Source organism: Petaurus breviceps, unplaced genomic scaffold, assembly GCF_028583685.1.
Source record: "Petaurus breviceps papuanus isolate PSGF00001 unplaced genomic scaffold, PetGlider_PUasm1.0 551, whole genome shotgun sequence".
In the NCBI taxonomy this organism is placed as follows: Eukaryota; Metazoa; Chordata; class Mammalia; order Diprotodontia; family Petauridae; genus Petaurus; species Petaurus breviceps.
The window spans coordinates 10,113,185-10,122,458 of NW_027186372.1; the positions used below are offsets into that span (position 1 = coordinate 10,113,185).

Below are 9,274 nucleotides of genomic sequence, written 5' to 3' on the forward strand. Positions count from 1 at the left end.
GGGAGAGGGAGAGGGAGAGGGAGAGAGAGAGAGATTTTTTTTCACTCTTTCCCTATAAAATTCCTTCTCATGGGCTTCATTAGACTTCTTCTGTTAGACTGATGTGCTGCTAGGTTTTAAATTTTGAACTGGCTTACTGTTTATATTTAAGCCTAGAGATATATCTTTTTTTTAATCCAGTGACAAGATATTTGCTGTGTGACAGTCATTTGTCTTTATTCAATGATCAAAAATGATTTCTTCCTCTTAAAATGATTAAGAACCTACACCTAGTTTGTAATTCTGCTTGATTCAATCAGATTGTCTGGGCTTTCTTTGCTTCCACTAATTGGGATGCAGGTACAATAGTCACAGAATTTTAGGTTTATAACTGGAAGGGAATCTTAGAAGTCATTGAGTTCATTTTACAGATGAGAGAACTGAGGCTCTTAGATAAGGTCAAGTGATTTGTCCAGGGTCACACAGCTAGGAAGTGTCTGAAGTGGGATTCGAACCCAAGTTTTCCTGACTGAGGTCTGCCCTCTACCCACTACTCTTCTGCCTAGCCTGGGCTAGATGGACCCTTAGAGAAGAAATTCCAATAGAAACTCATTTCTGCTAAGGCATTAGTGCCTTACCATTTGTCATCTGTGGATTCCAGGCATGCTCCTTGTGAAGAAGGACTGTTTTAGTTCTGGTATTTGTTTGAATCCCCAGCTCCCAACACAGTGCCTAGCTGCATGATGGGTGCTAAATAAGTGATTGTTGATTGGTTGATTGATGATATCTTATTGAAAATTCAACTGATTGGTCCATTTGACATAATATCACTAGACAGTCAGGGTTGCTGACTTCAGGGCCAGCCCCAGGCAAGACTGTAAAATGGATTATAGGATTATGGATCTTAGAACTGGAAAGGACCTTGGGACATCAGCACTCAGCCTCTTTAATATAACAGTAACAGCAGGAGTAATTGTTTTTCTGTAGCTCTTTTAGGATGAACACTTTCTGCAATAACTTTTGGAGAACAGCTTCACATTAACCCTATTTATCCCAAACAGACAGGTATTGTTAGACATGGATTCTAACATGCCTGTTTTTAGAGAGAAGATATGTATTGTCTCGCCCAGCCTTTGCCTCCCCTGACGTATCTTTTTTTTTTTAAGCAATCGGGGTTAAGTAACTTGCTCAAGGTTACACGGCCAGTTATTTCTGGGTGTGGTGCTGAGTATCTGAGCCCGGATTTGATCCAGGTCATCCCGACACTGGAGCCGGTGCTCTTACTCGCTGAGCCACCTGGCCACCCCACCCCTGACGTATCTTGTATAAGAATGTTCAGGGGGGTGATAGCAATGAAGGGCCTAGTCTTTATTCTAAGGGTAATGCTTTGTACCTTTCCCATCCAAGTTTCCTAAGAGGTATAGAACGCCACAGCAGTAGAGAAGCCTGGGTCTCTTAAAGACTGAGGGCTACATCTTGCTAGCCAGTTGAATGTACTTCTGCTGAGTCCAGAGCCCAGCATAACCCAAGAGCCTGAAGAAGGGCCTAAGTGCTAAGAGGATGACTGGCCAAAGCTTTTTTACTAACCTCTGAGGAAGTAGATGAGTTAATGAATGGCTTTGCTGAATTTTTGCTATAAATCTCTGCTGCCGATAGCCACAAGTGGTTTGTGTATCCCTTTCCTCAGAAATCTCAAAGTCACTAATTCACAAACAGACACTCAGTGTTGTCAACCTCCAGACTTCAATCTAAGAAAGAAAAGGGTGTAGTAAAAGCAGGAAATTGTCTGAGCTCCTGCTCCAACCACCTCTAATACCTATAAAATATGACTCTAAACAATCTAAGGAAGAAAAACAGAATTAAGTTGGATGTACGTTTATTTCTCTCAAGCGGGTAGGCATAAATGTGGTGCTATAGTTGAAACTGAGTTCCTTTTAGGGTTAGGTTGCACAGATTATGAAGTCATTAAGCAAGGAAGTGTCCCTGACTCAGGATGTCTGTGCAAGCTGAATCCAGTCTTGTGATGCTGACACAGCAGAAGAAATTCAGGTTTACTCCAAAAGCATTGCAAAAGATCATTGGTATGTCTGTCCAGAACGGCTCACATAGTCCTCTCCAATTGGCCAGCCCAGATTTTTGGCCTTATTCTGGGGACGAGGGGCTTAAGCAGGTCTTTCAGTGGGCTAGTACAAACTATGAGGTAGGTGGAGCAAGTAAACCCCCATTCTAAAGATTCAGACCAGAGGCTGAATCTACAGTGATAGGTTTTTAAGCATCAGCACTCAGGTCCAAGTCTCTTGATTCTGAACCTCCGAGGAGATGGAGCTAGGTGACCTCCGAGGACCCTTCTAGCTCCAAATCGATGATCCGGTTACACCAAGACTAAGGTCATAGGATTGTAGATTTAGAGCTGTGTCAGCTCCTTTCCATCAAGAGGATTTGCATGTTAAGCTTTAAATGGAATAAAAGCTTGCTCTTTTCAGTTTGGTTTTCTATTAGCCCTGTATTAGGCATTAACAAGCAGTTGGGGGAATCATTTTGGAAGATAGAGTGATCTTCTCTGAGCCCCTTGACACATAAATCATTTACTCTGTTTATCTCTAATGCCAGGTCTGTTAGTACTTGTATGAGAATGATGGGATAGGGGATATGTTCCATGAATGAGAATCCTTTAAGGCAAGGATTCTTAATCCAATGTCTACAATACATGAATAGCTTTCAAGGAACCTGAGAATTTTAATAGGGGAAAAAAATTATAGTTTTCTTTTCACTAATCTTTGAATTCTTTTATAATCCTCTGTATTTTTTTATGCATTTAAAAACATTTTTCTTAGAAGGGGTCTATAGGCTTCACCAGACTGCCCAAAGGGTAGCATACAAAAAAAAAGAGTGAATTCATTTTAGTAATGGAGACTTGATGTTTGTGTTGAGGAGGAGGAAGAAGAAGGCAGAGAAAGAATCTACTGAGCAGGGAGGAAGGAGATGATGAAAGAAGAGACCTTGATAATTCAAAACTATTATAACACAACTAGAATCTAAAGAGTACAATATTTAGTGACTTCTGTATTAGAGCACACAGAGAAATATACACATCATTACAGACCCCACGATCCCTGAGGTTGGGACCATATATAACTCAGAGAACCATCTTCAGAGCCCAAATAAAACTACAACTCCCCCTACTTCAGGCAAGGAAACTAGAAGTGATGCCATTGCTGCTAAATCCCCCCTCTTTTTTTAAATCAGAAGCCATTTAAACTATCCCATTGTGTTTGTGATTATGCAGGATGTTTACATCATTTATAATGAGACAAATTGGGATAAATTGCCAAGGACACTTATTTAAATGAGATTAAACATAAATATTCCTTCTCAAATGGCTGGTGGTATTCTTTTTTTGCCCCTGGGGATACTATCAGAAAGAAATCTACTTTATATTCTGTAAACTCTGTTCCTAAGCAAAGGGAATACCAGTCCATGCTGTTGCTATAACTCCATTAGGTAACCTCCTTTGTAATTTCATTCTCTATGTTCTTGCTGCTCGCCTCTTAAAGGAGATTAAAGAAACGTTGTTTAGCAAACCTCATTTCTTTAATCTTTGTAGCATTGGGGGAGGAGAGGCAGTAGAAGCCTGTGTCAAAGACAAATCAGATGGTCATTCTTATGACATTATCAGAAGGACTGAAAGGCTTGCTTCCAAATATCTTGCACTTAGCCCAAGAGAGACCTGCTTAAGCCCCTCATCACCTGAAGAAGGCCAAAAACCTGGATTGGTACATTGGAGAGGATGGTTTGAGCCCTTCTGGACTGACATACCAATAATCCTTTGCAAAGCTCTCTGAGTGAACCCAAATTCCTCCCGCTGCATCAGCAATCACAAGACCTGATTAAACTTGCACAGATACACTGAGTCAGGGATGCTTCCCTGCTTTATGGAAACTGTAATCTTGGTTGACAAAAAGACAGACATCTTGAGTCAGGGGTAATTCTTTGCTTCATGGCTTTAAAATCTGTGCAGTCTAACACCCAAGGGAATTCAGTTCTGACTGTAGCTCCACATGCATGACTGCCTACTTGAGAGAAATAAACATGCATCCAACCTAATTCTGTTTGTCTTTCTTAGATTGAACTCTGGAGGTTGACACCCATAAATCCCAGAGTAAGATTTACTAATGGATTGTATTCTGTCTTCAGAAAACCTCTATTAAAATTCTTCTGATGGAAGTCACCCCAACTGTCACATTAGCAAGAATTAGTTTATAAGATTAGCTAATTAATGTCTGATATCATAGGATACAAGACAGGTAAATTTCAGTGAAGAAAAGGTTCAGCAGGGGGAAAGAAACATGAAGGTGTAGGCCTAAGGTAAGCCACAAGGACTCTTTAGACCTTATTCTAGGGTGTGTCAGAGCCAGCTTTTTACCCAGCTGATAATTACATTTTCAATGCAAGCATTTATAGCTTAGAAATCTGTAAATGCCACAAATCAGAGCTTGATTTATTATTTTATTGATTATCTAGACTAAAAGCGATGGCAAAAAAATGTTAATACTTCAGATTAAACTTGAAAGTGTGTCCTACAATAGAGGCAGTTGTTAAACATTTTGTCAGCAATTCTCCTCCCCCTCAACTCTTTATTCCAACCAGACTGAGCTCACCATCCCTTGAAAGTGTCTTGAATTCCCTTGCCCCTGTGCTTTGCCTCATATTTTTCCCTTTCCATACATATTTCATAACTTAAATTGAGGGCCACCTTCTGCATGAGACCATAGCCCGTGTGTAACTTCTCCCTTCTCTATATTCCTAGAGCACTTAACTGTTTCCATCACTCACTTGGCGCATAACATCTCTGATAACTATTGTCTCTGTGTTATCTCTTCTTCCAGGTTCTTAGATCCTTGAGGACAATGACCATTTATTAAATGTCATTGTAACCTTATTTTCCCTATTGCGGAGACATATCCATAATAGGTATTTAATAAACATTTATTGATTTGATATGATATTGATCCACATCTGAAGAAATAGGTGGGGGAATGCTGAAGGTCTGGGGGACTTTCAGAAGGATAAATATTTCCTTCTTCATGTAATAAACAGAGATGACCCAGGACTATGGGACCTTAAGCTCAAATGCTCTTTGGTAGGACAAAAGTTCCCTAACCCACAAGGCATGTGAAAGATAAAGGGGAAACATGATGGACGATAAATGGAGGTCTGTAGGGTTGGAAAACAAGGTTGAAAGTTGCATGGGCACTAGGAAGCAGGCCTTAATGAGCACTGACAGAGGCAAGCCATATTAGAAATTTCATGGAAACTGAGACTACCAGGACTAGCTAGGCAGCCGTGAATGCACCGGTGGCCATGTAGTCCTGGGTGGGTTCCAGATGGAGCAGTTTTTAAGTAAGTAGGCTAAGCCTGACTGAATCAATCAATGAATCAAAAAGAATTACTAAATGCCCACTATGTGATAGGTTCTAATCCTGGCACATAGTAGGTGTCTTGCCTATACCTTCCTCATGAAAGCAGTGATTCCGAAGGTCTCGTTTTCAGATTACTCTGGGTTTAAGGGTGACGAGAGTGTGTTCACCTGAGAACTTGTTCTTATATTGTTTCTTGTTCCTATCCTTATTAAACAGTTCACTATTACAATGCTGTTCTTTCTCTTCATCTGTTAGCAGAGTGAAAAACTGAGTATCACCTGACTTGACAAGTTTTGTTTTTTTTTAAATTGGTTTGAGGCAAAAGGGAACCAGGAAGATAAGATACCACTGATAATCCTCTATGATAAATAAAAGCACAACAGCAAAGGTAATTATAATAGCCATGTCCGACTCTGAAAAAGACATTAAAAAAATGAATCTCCCTTCCTGCTTTACAGAGGTGGGGGACAATGGGTATGGTCTGATGAGTGCTGGCCTGTTCAACTAGAAAGACCCACTGTAATGTGCTGGGGTCTTTTTCTGGATTCTGGGTTTACTGCTAGATAGCACCTTCCTCCCTGATTCCCATCCTCACCTTCCCCCACCCAAATCAACGAATCAACATTCATTTAAATACCAACTCTGTATAAGACGCTGTGATAGGTATTATGGGGATAAAAAGATGTATGGATATATTACCCCTATTCTTAAGGTGTTAAGAACCTAGTAGGAAAAATTGAAACACACACACACACACGCACACACACACACACACACACCCTCCCTCTAGAGCAGATGTTATAAATGCTAAATGAGTGATAAAGGCAGTCAGACTCAGTCCTAGTCAAAGAGGAACTGACACACTGGAGAGAATCTTAAGGTGGTTTGTCTTGTGATAGAAGTAATGCAGCTGGGCTGGCTAGGTGGCACAGTGAATAGAGCACCAGCCGTGGGGTAAGGAGGACCTGGTCACTTAACCCCAATTGCTCTGCCTTGCGCCCTCTAAAACAAGGGGGAAAAAAGCAGCAATACAGCTAATCTGAGGCCCTTTTGGCACTTTAAGCAACAACAGAACTCATGGTGGACCAGCCTCACACAGAACCCTTTGCTCTATCAGTGTAGTATCAATATATATTAGAAATAAATAGCAAACTCCACATGGACAAGTCTTCTCCCCGTCTCTGGCTCAAGAACTTACCATAGCTCCCTCTAACCCTCTGAATTAAGTCTGAATGTCTCACCCTGACTTCCAAAAACCTCTATGATTTGGGTCCATTCTCTTTGTCTAACCTCATCTCCCATGACTCACCAACAGAAGCCCTTTGCTTTACCCAGGCTCTGCTCATTTCATTCCTCACACATTTTTTTCTTGCCTTTTCCTCCATCAGTTCATTTCTTCTTTGACCAATTCTTTTCCATCCTTTAAAGTTCAAACCACTTCTATGAAGTGTTCCTTGTCTACTCTAGTCCACAATAACCACCCCCTTTTTTTTGCATTTATATGGTTCACATAATAATAACAATAGCAATAGTTTATTACCAATAAAAAAAATGAGAACAGGATAATGAGGGGCATTGTGCTTTACAGTTTACAAACTGCTTTCTCATTTATCTAATTTTATCCTCAGAACAATCCTGTGCCGTAAGTAGGATCAGAACTGTTATCCTCATTGCACCAATGGGGAAACTGAGGCTCCTAGATGTTTAAATGATTTTCCCAAAGCCACATGTCCAGGAAGCAGCAGAGTTGGAAAGAAGCCTCTTCCTGACAGATGCTCATGTTTCCCGGAAGCTCCATCCCTCCCCTCCCCTGTCTACCTCCCCCGTGAATGGCACTTAGGTGTCACTCATAGATAGAATGTTGGAGTCAGAAATCAGGAATATCTGAGTTCATTTCTGGCTGTGTGATTCAATTCCTAGCTGTGTGATCCTGGACAAGTAACTTAATCTCTTTTTTGCCTCAGTTTCCTTAGCTGTAGAATGGAGCTAATAACAGCACCTACCTCCCAGGATTATTGAGAGAATCAAATGAGATAATATGAGTAAAGTGCTCACAGTGCCTGGTACAGAATAGGGTCTTAATGTGTATTTGGTTCTTCCCCCCTTCTGGAATACAGTGCCTTTGTCTTATGCTTTTTCCTCCCTCTCATAACCCCTTATGCAGTTCTGGGCTTGGGAAAGACAGAAGACCATAGATTCGTAGCTTTAGCACTGGAATGGACCTTGAAGGTTGGTTTATCCAACCTCCTCATTATAGTTGTTGACTGACTCTTGGATTCTTTGCTTGAACTTCAACCCAGTGATCACAGAAAGCCCTGTCTTTCTGCTTGCCGTCCTAAAGTTAGCTCTTCTCTTCCCTAGATATATTGCAGCCCTCTCTTCTGCTTCCCTTCCGCCAACTCCTTCCCACCCTCCCCTCCACTTCATTCCTTCATTCCTGCCTCTTGAGAAGCTTCTTTCTGCTCCCAGAGCCTTCTGGGGAAATAACCCCAGCTATACCATGCTCTCTGTTACCATGGAGAGTGGAGGGCTCCAGGTGAGAGGCATTTTTCTTGCGTTTCACACACTTTAATTCTGTGGCAAACCACAGATCTGCTGGGGTTGTGAGAGCAAGGAACCAGTAGATAATGACTGTGATAGCAGCAGATTTTTCCAGGACAGGCAATTAATCAACAATATTAATGAAAATGCCGGCTCCATTATTGCAGAAACTTAAGTAATTTATTGGGAATTGAACTTGGGCCATTAAAATGTTATTACAGGCTTGTCAGTCAGAACACAGTGTGGAGCTGCTAAGAAATGGGTATTCTGATGGAACTATTTGTCCTACAAGACACAGAAGCTAATTGCAATTTTGTTTGGCTTTCCACAAGAGTCTATTTTACCATTATGATGCACAGAATTATAGAATTTTAGAACTAAAAGGGAGTTTAGAGATTACCTAGTTTAACTCCCTCACTTTACAATGGAGTAAACTGAAGTTCAGCTGTGCTCCTGCTCGAAGCTCTTATATCAGAGGGGCCAATATTTAGAGCCAGGAGAGACCTCTGAGCTCAGAGGAGGAATTGAGGCTCAGAGAAATTAAGTCACTTGCCCAGGATCACATAGGCTGAAGTAGGATTCAAATTCAGGTCTTCTGACTCTCAATCTGGTACTCTTTTCTATGCAAGATCCCTCAGGGAACGACTGATGATAAAACAGAAAAAAAATACAGGCCCTGGAGTCAGAGAAAAGGGGTTCACCATCTGATGCTAAAACTTACTAGCTGAGAGATTTGGAGCTGTCACTTAACTTCTCTGGGCCTCATTGTCCTCATCTGCAAAAAGAAGGGCTCTGACTAAATGGCTTCCAAGATTTCTTTCTTTCTTTTTTTTTTTTTTTGAAATTTTATGTTTATTTTTAGTTTACAACATTCATTTCTACAGGATTTTGAGTTACAAATTTTCTCCCCGTTTTTCCCCTACCCACCACCCCAAAACAGCGATCCCAATGGATACCCCCTCCTCCAATCTGCTGTCTCCTATATCCTTCCCCATTCCCCCTCCAACTTTCCAGTAGGGCATGGTGGATCTCCATACCCCAGTGCCTGTATATCTTATTTCTCAGTGCATGTAAAAATGATAATAATTTTTTTAAACATTTGATTTTAAAACTTTGAATTCCAGATTCTTACCCTTCTTCCCTAGTCACCCACTCTTACTGGGAAGATAAGCAATTCAATATAGGTTGTACATGTGTAGTTATGCAAAACATTTCCATAGTTTATATATTGTGGAAGACTGACTATATTTCCCTCCATCCTATCCCACCCCCACTTGTTCTATTTTGTACTTTGACCTTGTCCCTTTTCAAAAGTGTGTGCTTCTAACTACCCT

The 9,274-nt window shown here is 40.9% G+C and overlaps 1 protein-coding gene across 2 annotated transcripts in view; it reads right to left on the bottom strand.

The window, feature by feature from the left end:
* KCNIP1 (potassium voltage-gated channel interacting protein 1) overlaps positions 1–9,274 on the bottom strand; it is a 590,945-nt gene that overhangs the window by 192,712 nt on the left and 388,959 nt on the right. The gene's annotated exons all lie outside the window — the stretch shown is intronic.